A 7,020-nucleotide genomic window follows, 5' to 3' on the forward strand; every position below is an offset into this window, starting at 1 on the left:
GTGGAAAGTGTGACAGAGATTAAGAAATCCTAGTATTCGATACTGAAGTCCATCGTGATCTCAATATGTGACTAACTTCCATTGTCTGGGAAGAACACTGTCTCCCATTTTCAATGATTATTTAATGGGTAAAGCTTGAAATTGTAGACATAATTTAGATAAAGCCATAACTATATATAAATATTTGATACTCAAGGAAAGGGTCTTTAAAATTTGGAATGCGTAACAATATTAAATAAATGGCTTTCACCCAGTAAGATATTCTATATCGTACGTGCAGCTATTTCTAGCAACTGATTTGTTCAGGATACCGGTTTTAAATACCTTGCTCTGAGAGGCGATCAGAGATCCACTGTCCTCAAGTCTTACGGTAAGCTGCGTCCTTCAACGGTCTTTGGTACGAGCATCCGTTGCTTGCGAGGCCATGCAAGCACAAGTTCCTTTCTCTTGCCCTATTCCTTTTTTTTTTTTTTTTTGTAATGGACGTTAGACAGGCTAATTAAAGAACAGCTGTTGTTCGATTCATTATCAGGGTAATGACTTCCTCTGCCCGTATTCCTCCCCTTTTCTCTGCCATCTTCTTATTCGCAAATGGATCGTTGCTATTCTTCCTCTCTTCGTGTGGCACATCAAAAATTTTGTCTTATGCCAAGTTAATCTCTCTCAAGTTAGATCTTAGAGCTATGTTCTTCACTTTTTTTTAAAGTCACATTATTGCACATGCATAAAGTAAAACTGCATTGTAGAACTAGGCTCCTCAACGCCAAAGGAATAGTAAAAGCTGCTTTCATGTGTTGTGTCATATGGGTTGTAGCAAACGGTACGGTGAATACGTACTTTCAATCAATGAGAGCTGTTTATTTTTTTCAATTTCTTTTGGAGGATGTGTTTGACAGATTACCAGAACAATAGCTTTTATGCTTGGTAATAATGAGGTTAGGTTTTACTGTTGGTAATTCTGACTTGAAATGGTTTTGAGTTAGAAATGTATTCAGCTGAAATGTGACAAATGGTATGGTTTATGCCAACATTTCTATTTTCCTCCATGAACAGTGAACTAGAGGAATGGACATCGTAAACCATTTCTTTCCAGGTAGCTTCATGGGAGAATTACTACAGACCTAGTCACACAGGTCTTATGACCAGCTCCTGAACACTTTTTGAGGTGGACGACCAGTCGTGTAACTGGTGGTCAGCGTGCTGCTAGCCTGCTACTGTTCTGCGGCTGATGTGCCACTGGTCAGAAACATCAGGCGACTAGGTGCCCACCAGTCGCATACTAAGCTCCCACCAGTAAAATACTAAGCGCCCACTAATAATAGGCCTCCGCCAGTCGCAATAAGTTGGTTACCATCACTTTTTTGACTAGTCGCCCATTACCACCTACTCACTCATTGATAGTCTTTTGACAGTCGTAGATGGTCTCCACCAGCCAGCGAGCTGTGGCCCACCTGGAGGACAGCCATTGGACCACTGCCAATCTGTTTCAGCCACTCGGCTATTAGTCGCAAACTGGTTGGCCACAAGTTTCTGACCAGTAGGTCATTGCCCACTGATCACAAACTGGTAGGAGACCAGTTGCCCACTGACAGCAAACCATTTACCAACCACCAGCAACTTACTTCCCACCACATCAGTCGCCAAGAGAAATTTGATGCAGCATCAAATTCATCCTTGCCACCAAATTTTATTTTCCTGTAGATTTTGAGTGTGCCCAAGATTCAAGGAAACAGTGGATGAACAGCAAAATTGCTTGAAACATCATGATACTGGTGTTTAGGTTGCTCAACCCTATGTCATCAACATATCAGTGACTTCATTGTAGTCCAGATTAGTGTTTTGTAAAGTAATTCAGTATTTGTCAAGGAATCATTCCTTACTGACGGTTGTCACTTGTTTTCTACCTGTTGGTGATGTGTGCGCGATAAGTTTGCCGACAAGAGTTCAGGACATGTATTACTGAAATGTGGATGTTCCTCCAGGTAATCTATGTCAAATTCATCTGCATATGCAAGCAGGTATCAAACAGTTACAGGAGAGCTAGCACTAATTGAAAAATTAGAATCATAACATTGGTTTAGCAGAGATTATTTATTATTATTTCATTGATAGTGCTTACAGTTGAAAATGAGTTCAGTAAAACATTTAGTGCATCTGCGCACTAATAGATAAAACGTGAGTATCACCTTGCAGTCTGTTGGAGGAGCCAAGTTATATGATGAAAAATGATCACATTTGACACACAATTATTAGTATTATTAACCAGCAATTTAGAAGTTTCAACAGTTTACTCAGCCAAGAACGACAGCCTGTGCTAGCACAAGGCTAGCTTAATCCAAAACAACAACATTTCTGTCAAACGCTTTTCACATATCTGCAAAATATAATACAGGAGAGGCTGATAATAATGGTTGCGTAAGCCTTTTAGGACAGAGGTACACCAGTTGAACAGGCTTGAACGTATTTGATGCTTTATTGGTTACACTTGGTCAATACTTACCTGAGTCACTTGCGTCTTTAGGCTTGTTTTTAATTAGCGGTATTAAATGAACTATTGACTCTGAATAATGCAGCTACCAATACGTTAACTACTGGGAAGTAAACTTTTAAAAGTTCTGCTGGGAGTCTATCTCAGAGGTCGCTTGGTGAGATGTGATCGGTAAAGTAGAACTATATTTTATAGCTGAGAAAGCCGTCCGCTTCCCTATGGGTGTCTAGACCGTGTATGCAACTCAAGAAAAAGGTGAACTAACCGCCCAATATCTTTGAGATAGCGTCGTCTCCAACTGGTTTTTCTAGCCTTTTCTGATAATTTGTCGAGTAGCGATTTAATGTTATATAATAGTAGTTAATCTTCAGATTAAAATTTTCCGTACTTGCTTTCAGTTTGACCGACAGTGCCTCGAGGCAAGTTTGGATCAGAGTTTGTTTTTGCGCTGAAAAACATGAGAAAAAGCCATAATTATTATTATTATTATTATTATTATTATTATTATTATTATTATTATTACCTTTGGTCCAACCTATCATTAGCATTGTATGGCATTTTCTCAGAATACATTTTCCTTTTAATAGTGGAAACATTTCCATAGATTGTCAGTTTGTCTTTGACTTAATCATTCTAGTCAGTTGTACAACAAGAATTACCCTATCGTAGACTTGCAGTGTCTTTGCCTGGCTCCAGCAATGCAAGTGATATTATCCGGAATGAATTCGCTTGTCATTACTATTGTTTTGGTAGTTAAAGAGTTAACATTTGCTGAATATAGTCAACAAATGGATGTGACCCTACGCTTTTCAAAATCCTAGAGAACATGGCTTTTCACAGTGTACTTCGACATAATTGCCAGCCCACGACAATATAATTATATTTGTCCTATTTTGTACGTATGCATAAGAGGAAAGGGGACCAGATATGATGCATAGCTAATTTGTAGAAATCTGATTTTGAAAAAGCATATTCACTGAAAAATCATTTTGAGTGATGACAAAGGTCCCGATTTAGCAAATACCTGTTTTAGCCTTCGTGAAAAGTGCTTTGTAATCACCCGGTGGTTTGGAAGTTGAAGGATGTACTCGAATGCGAACACAAACTTTCTCTCATATGTAGACACACATATATGTACATACATATATACATACATATATACATACATACATATATATATATATATATATATATATATATATATATATATATATATATATATATATATATATATATATATGTATAGGAACGCCTTTATTAACAAGTTCTAATCGCAGTCCTCAAATTCGAATTGTCCTTGAGGGCGAATTATTGATAGTAATTTTACGGGATAAGATTGATTTCAAAGCGTGAAAACATTTTGGCGAACCTTTAAGTGAAGTCTTCCTGATAATGGAGGATCATCGCATTAATGTTACCGACTTAGAAAAAGGCCGGATGGCATCGTGGTAATGCGTGATGTAGCTCTGCGTGTGTAGGAAATTGAAAACTGCAAGTAGATTGGGAGGGTTTGATAGGTATTGCCCCTGTTGCGCAATTAAGTCTATTACGTCTAATCTCCCATTGTCCTTGTCATTGATTTTTTGTATTTTAGAACTAATTTCTCTCTCTCTCTCTCTCTCTCTCTCTCTCTCTCTCTCTCTCTCTCTCTCTCTCAAAACAGTATTCGGAAAACTAATCTCTCTCTCTCTCTCTCTCTCTCTCTCTCTCTCTCTCTGTCTATCTTGCACACACACACACACCACTGACCTTTTGTATATAAAACACTACTCGGAAAACTAATCTCTCTCTCTCTCTCTCTCTCTCTCTCTCTCTCTCTCTCTCTCTCTCTCTCTCTCACACACACACACACACACACACCACTGACCTTTGTATATAAAAACACTACTCGAAAACTAATCTCTCTCTCTCTCTCTCTCTCTCTCTCTCTCTCTCTCTCACACACACACACACACACACACACAACATTGACCTGTTTACAAAACAATATTCGGAAAACCAATCTCTCTCTCTCTCTCTCTCTCTCTCTCTCTCTCTCTCTCTCTCTCTCTGTGGAACTACGTTAGGCAGAGTTGTTTTTCTTTATAAAGGGAAAATTCAAACAAGTAATCCTTTTATGTGACCCCCCAGAGAGACCGGATCTCGCACTCCATCATTCACTTACTGATTTTATGCATGACATTAATAAATTCCTGGGTGATGAATAGCTGCAGCGGTCGAGTTTTCATACCCTCCCTTTGGGAGGGGGTGGGGGCTGGGGCAGGAGGTGAAGGAGTGGGAGGCTGGGGTGGGGGAGCACGAGGAAAAAATATTCGTAAGGAATAAACTGAATGTTAGATAAATAAATAGTACTAAACGAAGTGATGTATTGAGAATAAATTCATGAATTTTCCCATTTTCCTGGCACACGCTTAGATTGATAAAATGATTTGTTATTTTTTCCTCAGTATACATTCTCTGTTCATCATTTTTGCACTGTCCGTAGGACTAATAGATAGATGGAACAAATAACAGAGGAATAGATTATAATTATAGTATAGAACGTCAAGTAATCTGGCACTACTGTGCTGCGCTATATAACATTGCGTGTGATCATAATAGCAATTCCCCTTTCATGGGTTAGTATTTTTGTTATATCTGGCGACTTGCTGTATGTTGGCAAATTGTGATTTGTCGACAAGGAATTGTAATTCGAGTGCTGTTCAGTATGTCTATATATTTTATGTAATTATATGTGTGTGTATATGTATGTGTGTGTATATATATATATATATATATATATATATATATATATATATATATATATATATATATATATATATATATATATATATGAATGTCTTTTCCTGTAATACCACATTGTAATATGAATATGAGAAGGCCCATAAAACACTATATATGGTTGCAACGTTTAAATAGTGTTTTATGGGCCTTCTCATATTCATATATATATATATATATATATATATATATATATATATATATATATATATATATATATATATATATATATATATATATATATATAACCTTATCACATACACAATTGTTCTGTGCATTAGTAGAATTACTAAAAGGACCTCATTCAAACTGTATGGTATCTAATGGAGTATTTATTCAGAAAAAGTTACAAGCTTTCTTGGACAAAAACAGTCCACATTATCAAGTATCCGTACGGATACTTGATAATGTGGACTAATGTGACTTATAACTTTTCTGAATATATATATATATATATATATATATATATATATATATATATATATATATATATATATATATATATATATATATATGTGTGTGTGTGTGTGTGTGTGTGTGTGTGTGTGTGTGTGTTTTACTGAAATCTAATTGTAATCTAGAAGATAAAAAAAAACAACAAAAACACTATTAACACGATAAAGCGATATATTCCGACTGACAAATTTGAAGTGCTGATTCGCCGCTAATGAGAATTGAAGGTTTGCCAACCAAAGTGTATGGTATGTTGCGTTGGTAGTGTTTCATGTGCGCCTTTTAAATTCATACATATCTAATAGTTAAAGCTGAGGAGATCTACAATTGACATAATTATGGAATTTTACTTCGGAGAAATTAATTAATTGCCTTTTAATCCTGATGCGTGGGTTTATATTATATATGTATCTTGCAGTAAGTTAGACGCGTTGCTGCTTATCCCACACGAGAGAGAGAGAGAGAGATCTCTTTATCGTATCTCACTTCATCTTCTCATAAAGTTATTAATACAAGCATGAGGATTAGAAGAAGGAGGATTGTATCAATGTTTGGCCAAGATTATATATATATATATATATATATATATATAAGCATATATATATATATATATATATATATATATATAATATTATATATATATATATATATATATATATATATATATATATATATATATATATATATATATATATATATATATATATATATATATATATATATAAGGATAGTGTTTTGAGTTGAAATTCATTGTTTCTTCTTTCGACCTCCAGTCACTGATCTTGCCTTTCGTTAGTTCTGAAGCCTGTCAATGGTTGCTGAACTGCAACCTTTCAAGTCTTCGGTTGTCTAACTTGAAATGAAAGAAATAACAAATGACATAGTATAAGTCACATCTGTCATATAAAATTCGGTCTTCTTTTGACCTCTGCTACTTCTGCCAGGTCTTCTTCCATTTCCGGAACAAAGGTCAAATGCGTTGTCCATGGCATCGACATAAAATCAGTGGTGTTGATGTTGGAAATCTCAATGCAGAGACAAATTTCAGCATACTGTTCTAGTGCAATTTTCAAAAATAGCTTTAAAGAGCATCAAGAAAAAATATAATAAAATTTTATATTAATTTTTTTTTAAATTCTAGTAAAATCTTAAAGCATAAGAGAAGACAAGAGGTTATAAGAAACCGTAAGAAAAATTAATTTACATTAAATTTTTCTTACGATTCCTAAAAACGAAGGTTTAGGGTTGTATTATGTAATTGAATCCATATAGATTCCAAAGTTCAAAGTTCTTGTTCG

This window comes from Macrobrachium rosenbergii, chromosome 56, assembly GCF_040412425.1.
Source record: "Macrobrachium rosenbergii isolate ZJJX-2024 chromosome 56, ASM4041242v1, whole genome shotgun sequence".
Taxonomy (NCBI): domain Eukaryota; kingdom Metazoa; phylum Arthropoda; class Malacostraca; order Decapoda; family Palaemonidae; genus Macrobrachium; species Macrobrachium rosenbergii.